At 44.0% G+C, this 16,993-nt stretch overlaps 1 long non-coding RNA gene across 1 annotated transcript in view; it reads left to right on the top strand.

Moving 5' to 3' along the window:
- Positions 1–15,644, top strand: part of LOC307181419 — a 39,547-nt gene extending 23,903 nt beyond the window's left edge. Inside the window, exons 2-3 of the long non-coding RNA XR_013826741.1 lie at positions 12,401–12,486; positions 15,564–15,644. This is a non-coding gene — a long non-coding RNA (uncharacterized lncRNA). The remainder of the gene's footprint in view (positions 1–12,400; positions 12,487–15,563) is intronic.
- The last annotated feature ends 1,349 nt before the right edge of the window (positions 15,645–16,993 follow it).

Genomic DNA, 16,993 nt, shown 5'->3' with positions numbered 1-16,993 from the left:
AGTGCCCTAGGCTCTGTTGCTTTGTTTTTTAGATGTTTCAGGAAACACCATACACTTCTCCCGAGTGTCTGTTGGCAATTTACATCCCGCCCATCAGCATACCAAGGCTCCCAGTTCTCCATGGCCTGTCCTGCCTTTCTGGATTTTACACATTTTTCAGATGGCCCTTTTGACCGGGGGGACATGAGACTTCATTGTAGTGCAGATTTCCTTTGCAAGCTTGCTTGGTTGGCCAAAAAGGGCGTATGCTTTTTTTCCTGAATATATTCAGGAAAAAACGCATACGCCCTTTTTGGCCAAGTGCATCATTGTGGACGTTCTGCCTCTTTTCCTATGCTTTCAATGCAATTCCAGTCTACCTCCTGAAATCGGTTTCCTGCAATTCTGCCCCGCTTTCAAGTCCTCTTGGCAGCCTTACTTCAGTCTATTTTTGGACGATAGCTGTCATTTATAACTCTGCAGGTTTGTGAATTACAGTGCCCCTGAGCTCCTTTCTTCAACTCGCTTTCTTGTGACCTGGCCGCAACACCGCAGGATGGCTTCAGGCCCTAATCTCGTTCCGGCACGGCACGCTAAGCCTTTGGTTAATTCCTCTTCCTGGTGGGAAATGAGAGTTAAATTTGCCCGTCCAGACACCTCCAGCTAGCCTCTCATTGGTTCTCTCTATTCCTGTTCATCTTCCGCAGAAATTGCAAGCTGGGCCAAACAGGAGGTTAAAGGGACTGACTCTCCAAGACGGGAGAATGATACTAAAGCGTCTGGAATGTTGCACCCGAGTACCAGGGGAGGGAAACTGAGACATATTTGAACACGTCTCCCGTTCACATGGTTGATCATACTCTGGGTTCCACATGCATGTTTTAGCTGAAGGAAGAATACCTTAAACCTGGAGAGTTGAGACCCGTGAAATGGGTACCATTCAGTATGACTTCAAAGGGTCTTCATTTGCTCACCGAACCTCTCCAATCCTATCACTGCTGCGTTTATGCCCCTGTACAGTTGCTTGATTCTCTTTCGGAGACATAGCAATCCATAGGCTTTAAGATACTTACTAGTCAGGTACATTCTTAGGCGTTTAATATGCGGTGTTGAGTCCATTTCGTTGAGCAAGGAGTAGCTCTTGTCTATTCCATATTTGGCTTAAGGACCTTTATCTGTGCTCATTTCAATCTCTGGTTTTATGCAGCACCCCAACTCACCTTTCCCCTTAAGCAAGCATAAGTTGGTTTTCTAAATTTGAGACCCTGTTCTGTTTTGGAATGCAGTTCCTGTGTAGCCAAGTTTACATTCCGTGTATTAGTGATATCTTATGATGTTTCTTTTTCTGTGTGACTTATTTCAGTTAGAATCATCGTACCTGAATCCACTCATTATGCTGCTATGGGCCTGATGACATAGATTTCATTGCTGAGTGATACTGCATTGTACGTAAGTACCACAAGTTCTTTATCCATTTTTCACTTTCTGTGATATTGAACTTGTACCGTAAACGCGGTTCTTGTAAACGGAGGCGTCCCAAACTTTGGGGTGGCTGTGTCTTTTTGATTTTAATTTCCCTAAGCTATAGGACCATAAGTGGAAGTGCCCTAGGCTCTGTTGCTTTGTTTTTTAGATGTTTCAGGAAACACCATACACTTCTCCTGAGTGTCTGTTGGCAATTTACATCCCGCCCATCAGCTTAACAAGGCTCCCAGTTCTCCATGGCCTGTCCTGCCTTTCTGGATTTTACACTTTTTTCAGATGGACCTTTTGACCGGGTAGAAGTGCGACTTCATTGTAGTGCAGATGTGCTTTGCAAGTTTGCTTGATTGGCCAAAAAGGGCGTATGCGTTTTTTCCTGAATATATTCAGGAAAAAACGCATACGCCCTTTATGGCCAAGTGCATCATTGTGGACGTTCTGCCTCTTTTCCTATGCTTTCAATGCAATTCCAGTCTACCTCCTGAAATCGGTTTCCTGCAATTCTGCCCCGCTTTCAAGTCCTCTTGGCAGCCTTACTTCAGTATATTTTTGGACGATAGCTGTCATTTATAACTCTGCAGGTTTGTGAATTACAGTGCCCCTGAGCTCCTTTCTTCAACTCGCTTTCTTGTGAGCTGGCCGCAACACCGCAGGATGTCTTCAGGCCCTAATCTGGCTCTGGCACGGCATGCTGAGCCTTTGGTTAATTCCTCTTCCTGGTGGGAAGTGAGAGTTAAATTTGCCCGTCCAGACACCTCCAGCTAGCCTCTCATTGGTTCTCGCTATTCCTGTTCATCTTCCGCAGAAATTGCAAACTGAGCCAAACAGGAGGTTAAAGGCGCTGACTTTCCAAGTGGGGAGAGTGTTAGTAAAGCGTCTGGAATGTTGCACCCGAGTACCAGGGGAGGAAAACTGAGACATATTAGAACACGTCTCCCGTTCACATGGTTGATCATACTTGGGTTCCACATGCATGTTTTAGCTGAAGGAAGAATACCTAAAACCTGGGTAGTTGAAACCCGTGGAATGGGTACCATGCAATATGACTTCAAAGGGTCTTCATTTGCTCACCGAACCTCTCCAATCCTATCACTGCTGCGTTTATGCCCCTGTACACATGCTTGATTCTCTTTCGGAGACATAGCAATCTATAGGTTTTAAGATACTTTCTAGTCAGGTACATTCTTAGGCGTTTAATATGCGGTGTTGAGTCCATTTCGTTGAGCAAGGAGTAGCTCTTGTCTATTCCATATTTGGCTTAAGGAACTTTATCTGTGCTCATTTCAATCTCTGGTTTTATGCAGCACCCCAACTCACCTTTACCCTTAAGCAAGCATAAGTTGGTTTTCTAAATTTGAGACCCTGTTCTGTTCTGTAATTCAGTTCCTGTGTAGCCAAGTTTACATTCCGTGTATTACTGATATCTTATGATGTTTCGTTTTCTGTGTGACTTATTTCAGTTAGAATCATCATACCTGAATCCACTCATTGTGCTGCTAAGGTCCTGATGACATAGATTTCATTGCTGAGTGATATTGCTTTGTAAGTGAATACCACAACTTCTTTATCCATTTTTCACTTTCTGCGATGTTGAACTTGTACTGTAAACGAGGTTCTTATAAACAGAGGCGTCCCAAACTTTGGGGTGGCTGTGTCTTTTTGATTTTAATTTCCCTAAGCTATAGGACCATAAGTGGCAGTGCCCTAGGCTCTGTTGCTTTGTTTTTTAGATGTTTCAGGAAACACCATACACTTCTCCCGAGTGTCTGTTGGCAATTTACATCCCGCCCATCAGCATACCAAGGCTCCCAGTTCTCCATGGCCTGTCCTGCCTTTCTGGATTTTACACATTTTTCAGATGGCCCTTTTGACCGGGGGGACATGAGACTTCATTGTAGTGCAGATTTCCTTTGCAAGCTTGCTTGGTTGGCCAAAAAGGGCGTATGCTTTTTTTCCTGAATATATTCAGGAAAAAACGCATACGCCCTTTTTGGCCAAGTGCATCATTGTGGACGTTCTGCCTCTTTTCCTATGCTTTCAATGCAATTCCAGTCTACCTCCTGAAATCGGTTTCCTGCAATTCTGCCCCGCTTTCAAGTCCTCTTGGCAGCCTTACTTCAGTCTATTTTTGGACGATAGCTGTCATTTATAACTCTGCAGGTTTGTGAATTACAGTGCCCCTGAGCTCCTTTCTTCAACTCGCTTTCTTGTGACCTGGCCGCAACACCGCAGGATGGCTTCAGGCCCTAATCTCGTTCCGGCACGGCACGCTAAGCCTTTGGTTAATTCCTCTTCCTGGTGGGAAATGAGAGTTAAATTTGCCCGTCCAGACACCTCCAGCTAGCCTCTCATTGGTTCTCTCTATTCCTGTTCATCTTCCGCAGAAATTGCAAGCTGGGCCAAACAGGAGGTTAAAGGGACTGACTCTCCAAGACGGGAGAATGATACTAAAGCGTCTGGAATGTTGCACCCGAGTACCAGGGGAGGGAAACTGAGACATATTTGAACACGTCTCCCGTTCACATGGTTGATCATACTCTGGGTTCCACATGCATGTTTTAGCTGAAGGAAGAATACCTTAAACCTGGAGAGTTGAGACCCGTGAAATGGGTACCATTCAGTATGACTTCAAAGGGTCTTCATTTGCTCACCGAACCTCTCCAATCCTATCACTGCTGCGTTTATGCCCCTGTACAGTTGCTTGATTCTCTTTCGGAGACATAGCAATCCATAGGCTTTAAGATACTTACTAGTCAGGTACATTCTTAGGCGTTTAATATGCGGTGTTGAGTCCATTTCGTTGAGCAAGGAGTAGCTCTTGTCTATTCCATATTTGGCTTAAGGAACTTTATCTGTGCTCATTTCAATCTCTGGTTTTATGCAGCACCCCAACTCACCTTTACCCTTAAGCAAGCATAAGTTGGTTTTCTAAATTTGAGACCCTGTTCTGTTCTGTAATTCAGTTCCTGTGTAGCCAAGTTTCCATTCCGTGTATTACTGATATCTTATGATGTTTCTTTTTCTGTGTGACTTATTTCAGTTAGAATCATCATACCTGAATCCACTCATTGTGCTGCTAAGGGCCTGATGACATAGATTTCATTGCTGAGTGATATTGCTTTGTAAGTGAATACCACAAGATCTTTATCCATTTTTCACTTTCTGTGATATTGAACTTGTACGGTAAACGAGGTTCTTGTAAACGGAGGCGTCCCAAACTTTGGGGTGGCTGTGTCTTTTTGATTTTAATTTCCCTAAGCTATAGGACCATAAGTGGAAGTGCCCTAGGCTCTGTTGCTTTGTTTTTTAGATGTTTCAGGAAACACCATACACTTCTCCCCAGTGTCTGTTGGCAATTTACATCCCGCCCATCAGCATAACAAGGCTCCCAGTTCTCCATGGCCTGTCCTGCCTTTCTGGATTTTACACTTTTTTCAGATGGCCCTTTTGACCGGGGGGAAGTGAAATTTCATTGTAGTGCAGATTTCCTTTGCAAGCTTGCTTGGTTGGCCAAAAAGGGCGTATGCGTTTTTTCCTGAATATATTCAGGAAAAAACGCATACGCCCTTTTTGGCCAAGTGCATCATTGTGGACGTTCTGCCTCTTTTCCTATGCTTTCAATGCAATTCCAGTCTACCTCCTGAAATCGGTTTCCTGCAATTCTGCCCCGCTTTCAAGTCCTCTTGGCAGCCTTACTTCAGTCTATTTTTGGACGATAGCTGTCATTTATAACTCTGCAGGTTTGTGAATTACAGTGCCCCTGAGCTCCTTTCTTCAACTCGCTTTCTTGTGAGCTGGCCGCAACACCGCAGGATGGCTTCAGGCCCTAATCTGGTTCCGGCACGGCACGCTGAGCCTTTGGTTAATTCCTCTTTCTGGTGGGAAATGATAGTTAAATTTGCCCGTTCAGACACCTCCAGCTAGCCTCTCATTGGTTCTCGCTATTCCTGTTCATCTTCCGCAGAAATTGCAAACTGGGCCAAACAGGAGGTTAAAGGTGCTGACTCTCCAAGTGGGGAGAGTGTTAGTAAAGCGTCTGGAATGTTGCACCCGAGTACCAGGGGAAGAAAACTGAGACATATTTGAACACGTCTCCCGATCACATGGTTGATCATACTCTGGGTTCCACATGCATGTTTTAGCTGAAGGAAGAATACCTAAAACCTGGGTAGTTGAAACCCGTGGAATGGGTACCATGCAATATGACTTCAAAGGGTCTTCATTTGCTCACCGAACCTCTCCAATCCTATCACTGCTGCGTTTATGCCCCTGTACACATGCTTGATTCTCTTTCGGAGACATAGCAATCCATAGGTTTTAAGATACTTACTAGTCAGGTACATTCTTAGGCGTTTAATATGCGGTGTTGAGTCCATTTCGTTGAGCAAGGAGTAGCTCTTGTCTATTCCATATTTGGCTTAAGGAACTTTATCTGTGCTCATTTCAATCTCTGGTTTTATGCAGCACCCCAACTCACCTTTCCCCTTAAGCAAGCATAAGTTGGTTTTCTAAATTTGAGACCCTGTTCTGTTCTGTAATTCAGTTCCTGTGTAGCCAAGTTTACATTCCGTGTATTACTGATATCTTATGATGTTTCTTTTTCTGTGTGACTTATTTCAGTTAGAATCATCATACCTGAATCCACTCATTGTGCTGCTAAGGGCCTGATGACACAGATTTCATTGCTGAGTGATATTGCTTTGTAAGTAAATACCACAACTTCTTTCTCCATTTTTCAATTTCTGCGATGTTGAACTTGTACTGTAAACGAGGTTCTTGTAAACAGAGCCGTTCCAAACTTTGGGGTGGCTGTGTCTTTTTGATTTTAATTTCCCTAAGCTATAGGACCATAAGTGGAAGTGCCCTAGGTTCTGTTGCTTTGTTTTTTAGATGTTTCAGGAAACACCATACACTTCTCCCGAGTGTCTGTTGGCAATTTACATCCCGCCCATCAGCATAACAAGGCTCCCAGTTCTCCATGGCCTGTCCTGCCTTTGTGGATTTTACACTTTTTTCAGATGGCCCTTTTGACCGGGTGGAAGTGAGACTTCATTGTAGTGCAGATTTCCTTTGCAAGTTTGCTTGGTTGGCCAAAAAGGGCGTATGCGTTTTTTCCTGAATATATTCAGGAAAAAACGCATACGCCCTTTTTGGCCAAGTGCATCATTGTGGACGTTCTGCCTCTTTTCCTATGCTTTCAATGCAATTCCAGTCTACCTCCTGAAATCGGTTTCCTGCAATTCTGCCCCGCTTTCAAGTCCTCTTGACAGCCTTACTTCAGTCTATTTTTGGACGATAGCTGTCATTTATAACTCTGCAGGTTTGTGAATTACAGTGCCCCTGAGCTCCTTTCTTCAACTCGCTTTCTTGTGAGCTGGCCGCAACACCGCAGGATGGCTTCAGGCCCTAATCTGGTACCGGCACGGCACGCTGAGCCTTTGGTTAATTCCTCTTCCTGGTGGGAAATGAGAGTTAAATTTGCCCGTCCAGACACCTCCAGCTAGCCTCTCATTGGTTCTCGCTATTCCTGTTCATCCTCCGCAGAAATTGCAAGCTGGGCCAAACAGGAGGTTAAAGGGACTGACTCTCCAAGACGGGAGAATGATAGTAAAGCATCTGGAATGTTGCACCCGAGTACCAGGGGAGGGAAACTGAGACATATTTGAACACGTCTCCCGTTCACATGGTTGATCATACTCTGGGTTCCACATGCATGTTTTAGCTGAAGGAAGAATACCTTAAACCTGGAGAGTTGAGACCCGTGAAATGGGTACCATTCAGTATGACTTCAAAGGGTATTCATTTGCTCACCGAACCTCTCCAATCCTATCACTGCTGCGTTTATGCCCCTGTACACTTGCTTGATTCTCTTTCGGAGACATAGCAATCCATAGGCTTTAAGATACTTACTAGTCAGGTACATTCTTAGGCGTTTAATATGCGGTGTTGAGTCCATTTCGTTGAGCAAGGAGTAGCTCTTGTCTATTCCATATTTGGCTTAAGGAACTTTATCTGTGCTCATTTCAATCTCTGGTTTTATGCAGCACCCCAACTCACCTTTACCCTTAAGCAAGCATAAGTTGGTTTTCTAAATTTGAGACCCTGTTCTGTTCTGTAATTCAGTTCCTGTGTAGCCAAGTTTACATTCCGTGTATTACTGATATCTTATGATGTTTCTTTTTCTGTGTGACTTATTTCAGTTAGAATCATCATACCTGAATCCACTCATTGTGCTGCTAAGGGCCTGATGACATAGATTTCATTGCTGAGTGATATTGCTTTGTAAGTGAATACCACAAGTTCTTTATCCATTTTTCACTTTCTGTGATATTGAACTTGTACGGTAAACGACGTTCTTGTAAACAGAGGCGTCCCAAACTTTGGGGTGGCTGTGTCTTTTTGATTTTAATTTCCCTAAGCTATAGGACCATAAGTGGAAGTGCCCTAGGCTCTGTTGCTTTGTTTTTTAGATGTTTCAGGAAACACCATACACTTCTCCCGAGTGTCTGTTGGCAATTTACATCCCGCCCATCAGCATAACAAGGCTCCCAGTTCTCCATGGCCTGTCCTGCCTTTCTGGATTTTACACTTTTTTCAGATGGCCCTTTTGACCGGGGGGAAGTGAAATTTCATTGTAGTGCAGATTTCCTTTGCAAGCTTGCTTGGTTGGCCAAAAAGGGCGTATGCGTTTTTTCCTGAATATATTCAGGAAAAAACGCATACGCCCTTTTTGGCCAAGTGCATCATTGTGGACGTTCTGCCTCTTTTCCTATGCTTTCAATGCAATTCCAGTCTACCTCCTGAAATCGGTTTCCTGCAATTCTGCCCCGCTTTCAAGTCCTCTTGGCAGCCTTACTTCAGTCTATTTTTGGACGATAGCTGTCATTTATAACTCTGCAGGTTTGTGAATTACAGTGCCCCTGAGCTCCTTTCTTCAACTCGCTTTCTTGTGACCTGGCCGCAACACCGCAGGATGGCTTCAGGCCCTAATCTGGTTCCGGCACGGCACGCTGAGCCTTTGGTTAATTCCTCTTTCTGGTGGGAAATGAGAGTTAAATTTGCCCGTCCAGACACCTCCAGCTAGCCTCTCATTGGTTCTCGCTATTCCTGTTCATCTTCCGCAGAAATTGCAAACTGGGCCAAACAGGAGGTTAAAGGTGCTGACTCTCCAAGTGGGGAGAGTGTTAGTAAAGCGTCTGGAATGTTGCACCCGAGTACCAGGGTACGAAAACTGAGACATATTTGAACACGTCTCCCGATCACATGGTTGATCATACTCTGGGTTCCACATGCATGTTTTAGCTGAAGGAAGAATACCTAAAACCTGGGTAGTTGAAACCCGTGGAATGGGTACCATGCAATATGACTTCAAAGGGTCTTCATTTGCTCACCGAACCTCTCCAATCCTATCACTGCTGCGTTTATGCCCCTGTACACACGCTTGATTCTCTTTTGGAGACATAGCAATCCATAGGTTTTAAGATACTTACTAGTCAGGTACATTCTTAGGCGTTTAATATGCGGTGTTGAGTCCATTTCGTTGAGCAAGGAGTAGCTCTTGTGTATTCCATATTTGGCTTAATGAACTTTATCTGTGCTCATTTCAATCTCTGGTTTTATGCAGCACCCCAACTCACCTTTACCCTTAAGCAAGCATAAGTTGGTTTTCTAAATTTGAGACCCTGTTCTGTTCTGTAATTCAGTTCCTGTGTAGCCAAGTTTACATTCCGTGTATTACTGATATCTTATGATGTTTCTTTTTCTGTGTGACTTATTTCAGTTAGAATCATCATACCTGAATCCACTCATTGTGCTGCTAAGGGCCTGATGACACAGATTTCATTGCTGAGTGATATTGCTTTGTAAGTAAATACCACAACTTCTTTCTCCATTTTTCAATTTCTGCGATGTTGAACTTGTACTGTAAACGACGTTCTTGTAAACAGAGCCGTTCCAAACTTTGGGGTGGCTGTGTCTTTTTGATTTTAATTTCCCTAAGCTATAGGACCATAAGTGGAAGTGCCCTAGGTTCTGTTGCTTTGTTTTTTAGATGTTTCAGGAAACACCATACACTTCTCCCGAGTGGTTGTTGGCAATTTACATCCCGCCCATCAGCATAACAAGGCTCCCAGTTCTCCATGGCCTGTCCTGCCTTTGTGGATTTTACACTTTTTTCAGATGGCCCTTTTGACCGGGTGGAAGTGAGACTTCATTGTAGTGCAGATTTCCTTTGCAAGTTTGCTTGGTTGGCCAAAAAGGGCGTATGCGTTTTTTCCTGAATATATTCAGGAAAAAACGCATACGGCCTTTTTGGCCAAGTGCATCATTGTGGACGGTCTGCCTCTTTTCCTATGCTTTCAATGCAATTCCAGTCTACCTCCTGAAATCGGTTTCCTGCAATTCTGCCCCGCTTTCAAGTCCTCTTGACAGCCTTACTTCAGTCTATTTTTGGACGATAGCTGTCATTTATAACTCTGCAGGTTTGTGAATTACAGTGCCCCTGAGCTCCTTTCTTCAACTCGCTTTCTTGTGAGCTGGCCGCAACACCGCAGGATGGCTTCAGGCCCTAATCTGGTACCGGCACGGCACGCTGAGCCTTTGGTTAATTCCTCTTCCTGGTGGGAAATGAGAGTTAAATTTGCCCGTCCAGACACCTCCAGCTAGCCTCTCATTGGTTCTCGCTATTCCTGTTCATCTTCCGCAGAAATTGCAAGCTGGGCCAAACAGGAGGTTAAAGGGACTGACTCTCCAAGACGGGAGAATGATAGTAAAGCATCTGGAATGTTGCACCCGAGTACCAGGGGAGGGAAACTGAGACATATTTGAACACGTCTCCCGTTCACATGGTTGATCATACTCTGGGTTCCACAGGCATGTTTTAGCTGAAGGAAGAATACCTTAAACCTGGAGAGTTGAGACCCGTGAAATGGGTACCATTCAATATGACTTCAAAGGGTCTTCATTTGCTCACCGAACCTCTCCAATCCTATCACTGCTGCGTTTATGCCCCTGTACACTTGCTTGATTCTCTTTCGGAGACATAGCAATCCATAGGCTTTAAGATACTTACTAGTTAGGTACATTCTTAGGCGTTTAATATGCGGTGTTGAGTCCATTTCGTTGAGCAAGGAGTAGCTCTTGTCTATTCCATATTTGGCTTAAGGAACTTTATCTGTGCTCATTTCAATCTCTGGTTTTATGCAGCACCCCAACTCACCTTTACCCTTAAGCAAGCATAAGTTGGTTTTCTAAATTTGAGATCCTGTTCTGTTCTGTAATTCAGTTCCTGTGTAGCCAAGTTTACATTCCGTGTATTACTGATATCTTATGATGTTTCTTTTTCTGTGTGACTTATTTCAGTTAGAATCATCATACCTGAATCCACTCATTGTGCTGCTAAGGGCCTGATGACATAGATTTCATTGCTGAGTGATATTGCTTTGTAAGTGAATACCACAAGTTCTTTATCCATTTTTCACTTTCTGTGATATTGAACTTGTACGGTAAACGAGGTTCTTGTAAACGGAGGCGTCCCAAACTTTGGGGTGGCTGTGTCTTTTTGATTTTAATTTCCCTAAGCTATAGGACCATAAGTGGAAGTGCCCTAGGCTCTGTTGCTTTGTTTTTTAGATGTTTCAGGAAACACCATACACTTCTCCCGAGTGTCTGTTGGCAATTTACATCCCGCCCATCAGCATAACAAGGCTCCCAGTTCTCCATGGCCTGTCCTGCCTTTCTGGATTTTACACTTTTCTCAGATGGCCCTTTTGACCGGGGGGAAGTGAAATTTCATTGTAGTGCAGATTTCCTTTGCAAGCTTGCTTGGTTGGCCAAAAAGGGCGTATGCGTTTTTTCCTGAATATATTCAGGAAAAAACGCATACGCCCTTTTTGGCCAAGTGCATCATTGTGGACGTTCTGCCTCTCTTCCTATGCTTTCAATGCAATTCCAGTCTACCTCCTGAAATCGGTTTCCTGCAATTCTGCCCCGCTTTCAAGTCCTCTTGGCAGCCTTACTTCAGTCTATTTTTGGACGATAGCTGTCATTTATAACTCTGCAGGTTTGTGAATTACAGTGCCCCTGAGCTCCTTTCTTCAACTCGCTTTCTTTTGAGCTGGCCGTAACACCGCAGGATTGCTTCAGGCCCTAATCTGGTACCGGCACGGCACGCTGAGCCTTTGGTTAATTCCTCTTCCTGGTGGGAAATGAGAGTTAAATTTGCCCGTCCAGACACCTCCAGCTAGCCTCTCATTGGTTCTCGCTATTCCGGTTCATCTTCCACAGAAATTGCAAACTGGGCCAAACAGGAGGTTAAAGGGACTGACTCTCCAAGTGGGGAGAGTGTTAGTAAAGCGTCTGGAATGTTGCACCCGAGTACCAGGGGAAGAAAACTGAGACATATTTGAACACGTCTCCCGTTCACATGGTTGATCATACTTGGGTTCCACATGCATGTTTTAGCTGAAGGAAGAATACCTTAAACCTGGGTAGTTGAAACCCGGGGAATGGGTACCATGCAATATGACTTCAAAGGGTCTTCATTTGCTCACCGAACCTCTCCAATCCTATCACTGCTGCGTTTATGCCCCTGTACACATGCTTGATTCTCTTTCTTAGACATAGCAATCCATAAGTTTTAAGATACTTACTAGTTAGGTACATTCTTAGGCGTTTAATATGGGGTGTTGAGTCCATTTCGTTGAGCAAGGAGTAGCTCTTGTCTATTCCATATTTGGCTTAAGGAACTTTATCTGTGCTCATTTCAATCTCTGGTTTTATGCAGCACCCCAACTCACCTTTCCCCTTAAGCAAGCATAAGTTGGTTTTCGAAATTTGAGACCCTGTGCTGTTCTGTAATTCAGTTCCTGTGTAGCCAAGTTTACATTCCGTGTATTACTGATATCTTATGATGTTTCTTTTTCTGTGTGACTTATTTCAGTTAGAATCATCATACCTGAATCCACTCATTGTGCTGCTAAGGGCCTGATGACACAGATTTCATTGCTGAGTGATATTGCTTTTTAAGTAAATACCACAACTTCTTTATCCATTTTTCACTTTCTGCGATGTTGAACTTGTACTGTAAACGAGGTTCTTGTAAACAGAGGCATCCCAAACTTTTGGGTGGCTGTGTCTTTTTGATTTTAATTTCCCTAAGCTATAGGACCATAAGTGGCAGTGCCCTAGGCTCTGTTGCTTTGTTTTTTAGATGTTTCAGAAAACACCATACACTTCTTCTGAGTGTCTGTTGGTAATTTACATCCCGCCCATCAGCATAACAAGGCTCCCAGTTCTCCATGGCCTGTCCTGCCTTTCTGGATTTTACACTTTTTTCAGATAGCCCTTTTGACAGGGGGGAAGTGAGACTTCATTGTAGTGCAGATTTCCTTTGCAAGCTTGCTTGGTTGGCCAAAAAGGGCGTATGCGTTTTTTCCTGAATATATTCAGGAAAAAACGCATACGCCCTTTTTGGCCAAGTGCATCATTGTGGACGTTCTGCCTCTTTTCCTATGCTTTCAATGCAATTCCAGTCTACCTCCTGAAATCGGTTTCCTGCAATTCTGCCCCGCTTTCAAGTCCTCTTGGCAGCCTTACTTCAGTCTATTTTTGGACGATAGCTGTCATTTATAACTCTGCAGGTTTGTGAATTACAGTGCCCCTGAGCTCCTTTCTTCAACTCGCTTTCTTTTGAGCTGGCCGCAACACTGCAGGATGGCTTCAGGCCCTAATCTGGTTCCGGCACGGCACACTGAGCCTTTGGTTATTTCCTCTTCCTGGTGGGAAATGAGAGTTAAATTTGCCCGTCCAGACACCTCCAGCTAGCCTCTCATTGGTTCTCGCTATTCCTGTTCATCTTCCGCAGAAATTGCAAACTGGGCCAAACAGGAGGTTAAACGTGCTGACTTTCCAAGTGGGGAGAGTGTTAGTAAAGCGTCTGGAATGTTGCACCCGAGTACCAGGGGAGGAAAACTGAGACATATTTGAACACGTCTCCCGATCAGATGGTTGATCATACTCTAGCTTCCACATGCATGTTTTAGCTGAAGGAAGAATACCTTAAACCTGGGTAGTTGAAACCCGTGGAATGGGTACCATGAAATATGACTTCAAAGGGTCTTCATTTGCTCACCGAACCTCTCCAATCCTATCACTGCTGCGTTTATGCCCCTGTACACATGCTTGATTCTCTTTCGGAGACATAGCAATCCATAGGTTTTAAGATACTTACTAGTCAGGTACATTCTTAGGCGTTTAATATGGGGTGTTGAGTCCATTTCGTTGAGCAAGGAGTAGCTCTTGTCTATTCCATATTTGGCTTAAGGAACTTTATCTGTGCTCATTTCAATCTCTGGTTTTATGCAGCACCCCAACTCACCTTTCCCCTTAAGCAAGCATAAGTTGGTTTTCGAAATTTGAGACCCTGTTCTGTTCTGTAATTCAGTTCCTGTGTAGCCAAGTTTACATTCCGTGTATTACTGATATCTTATGATGTTTCTTTTTCTGTGTGACTTATTTCAGTTAGAATCATCATACCTGAATCCACTCATTGTGCTGCTAAGGGCCTGATGACACAGATTTCATTGTTGAGTGATATTGCTTTGTAAGTAAATACCAGAACTTCTTTATCCATTTTTCACTTTCTGTGATGTTGAACTTGTACTGTAAACGAGCTTCTTGTAAACAGAGCCGTTCGAAATTTTGGGGTGGCTGTGTCTTTTTGATTTTAAATTCCCTAAGCTATAGGACCATAAGTGGAAGTGCCCTAGGCTCTGTTGCTTTGTTTTTTAGATGTTTCAGGAAACACCATACACTTCTTCTGAGTGTCTGTTGGCAATTTACATCCCGCCCATCAGCATAACAAGGCTCCCAGTTCTCCATGTCCTGTCCTGCCTTTCTGGATTTTACACTTTTTTCAGATGGCCCTTTTGACCGGGGGGAAGTGAGACTTCATTGTAGTGCAGATTTCCTTTGCAAGCTTGCTTGGTTGGCCAAAAAGGGCGTATGCGTTTTTTCCTGAATATATTCAGGAAAAAACGCATACGCCCTTTTTGGCCAAGTGCATCATTGTGGACGTTCTGCCTCTTTTCCTATGCTTTCAATGCAATTCCAGTCTACCTCCTGAAATCGGTTTCCTGCAATTCTGCCCCGCTTTCAAGTCCTCTTGGCAGCCTTACTTCAGTCTATTTTTGGACGATAGCTGTCATTTATAACTCTGCAGGTTTGTGAATTACAGTGCCCCTGAGCTCCTTTCTTCAACTCGCTTTCTTTTGAGCTGGCCGCAACACTGCAGGATGGCTTCAGGCCCTAATCTGGTTCCGGCACGGCACACTGAGCCTTTGGTTATTTCCTCTTCCTGGTGGGAAATGAGAGTTAAATTTGCCCGTCCAGACACCTCCAGCTAGCCTCTCATTGGTTCTCGCTATTCCTGTTCATCTTCCGCAGAAATTGCAAACTGGGCCAAACAGGAGGTTAAAGGCGCTGACTTTCCAAGTGGGGAGAGTGTTAGTAAAGCGTCTGGAATGTTGCACCCGAGTACCAGGGGAGGAAAACTGAGACATATTTGAACACGTCTCCCGTTCACATGGTTGATCATACTTGGGTTCCACATGCATGTTTTAGCTGAAGGAAGAATACCTTAAACCTGGGTAGTTGAAACCCGTGGAATGGGTACCATGCAATATGACTTCAAAGGGTCTTCATTTGCTCACCGAACCTCTCCAATCCTATCACTGCTGCGTTTATGCCCCTGTACACATGCTTGATTCTCTTTCGGAGACATAGCAATCCATAGGTTTTAAGATACTTACTACTTAGGTACATTCTTAGGCGTTTAATATGGGGTGTTGAGTCCATTTCGTTGAGCAAGGAGTAGCTCTTGTCTCTTCCATATTTGGCTTAAGGAACTTTATCTGTGCTCATTTCAATCTCTGGTTTTATGCAGCACCCCAACTCACCTTTCCCCTTAAGCAAGCATAAGTTGGTTTTCGAAATTTGAGACCCTGTTCTGTTCTGTAATTCAGTTCCTGTGTAGCCAAGTTTACATTCCGTGTATTACTGATATCTTATGATGTTTCTTTTTCTGTGTGACTTATTTCAGTTAGAATCATCATACCTGAATCCACTCATTGTGCTGCTAAGGGCCTGATGACACAGATTTCATTGCTGAGTGATATTGCTTTTTAAGTAAATACCACAACTTCTTTATCCATTTCTCACTTTCTGCGATGTTGAACTTGTACTGTAAACGAGGTTCTTGTAAACAGAGGCGTCCCAAACTTTTGGGTGGCTGTGTCTTTTTGATTTTAATTTCCCTAAGCTATAGGACCATAAGTGGCAGTGCCCTAGGCTCTGTTGCTTTGTTTTTTAGATGTTTCAGAAAACACCATACACTTCTTCTGAGTGTCTGTTGGTAATTTACATCCCACCCATCAGCATAACAAGGCTCCCAGTTCTCCATGGCCTGTCCTGCCTTTCTGGATTTTACACTTTTTTCAGATAGCCCTTTTGACAGGGGGGAAGTGAGACTTCATTGTAGTGCAGATTTCCTTTGCAAGCTTGCTTGGTTGGCCAAAAAGGGCGTATGCGTTTTTTCCTGAATATATTCAGGAAAAAACGCATACGCCCTTTTTGGCCAAGTGCATCATTGTGGACGTTCTGCCTCTTTTCCTATGCTTTCAATGCAATTCCAGTCTACCTCTTGAAATCGGTTTCCTGCAATTCTGCCCCGCTTTCAAGTCCTCTTGGCAGCCTTACTTCAGTCTATTTTTGGACGATAGCTGTCATTTATAACTCTGCAGGTTTGTGAATTACAGTGCCCCTGAGCTCCTTTCTTCAACTCGCTTTCTTTTGAGCTGGCCGCAACACTGCAGGATGGCTTCAGGCCCTAATCTGGTTCCGGCACGGCACACTGAGCCTTTGGTTATTTCCTCTTCCTGGTGGGAAATGAGAGTTAAATTTGCCCGTCCAGACACCTCCAGCTAGCCTCTCATTGGTTCTCGCTATTCCTGTTCATCTTCCGCAGAAATTGCAAACTAGGCCAAACAGGAGGTTAAAGGTGCTGACTTTCCAAGTGGGGAGAGTGTTAGTAAAGCGTCTGGAATGTTGCACCCGAGTACCAGGGGAGGAAAACTGAGACATATTTGAACACGTCTCCCGATCAGATGGTTGATCATACTCTAGGTTCCACATGCATGTTTTAGCTGAAGGAAGAATACCTTAAACCTGGGTAGTTGAAACCCGTGGAATGGGTACCATGCAATATGACTTCAAAGGGTCTTCATTTGCTCACCGAACCTCTCCAATCCTATCACTGCTGCGTTTATGCCCCTGTACACATGCTTGATTCTCTTTCGGAGACATAGCAATCCATAGGTTTTAAGATACTTACTAGTCAGGTACATTCTTAGGCGTTTAATATGGGGTGTTGAGTCCATTTCGTTGAGCAAGGAGTAGCTCTTGTCTATTCCATATTTGGCTTAAGGAACTTTATCTGTGCTCATTTCAATCTCTGGTTTTATGCAGCACCCCAACT

Source organism: Stenella coeruleoalba (genome assembly GCF_951394435.1).
Source record: "Stenella coeruleoalba genome assembly, contig: scaffold_403, whole genome shotgun sequence".
NCBI lineage: Eukaryota > Metazoa > Chordata > Mammalia > Artiodactyla > Delphinidae > Stenella > Stenella coeruleoalba.
This window is presented reverse-complemented; position numbering and strand designations above follow the sequence as displayed.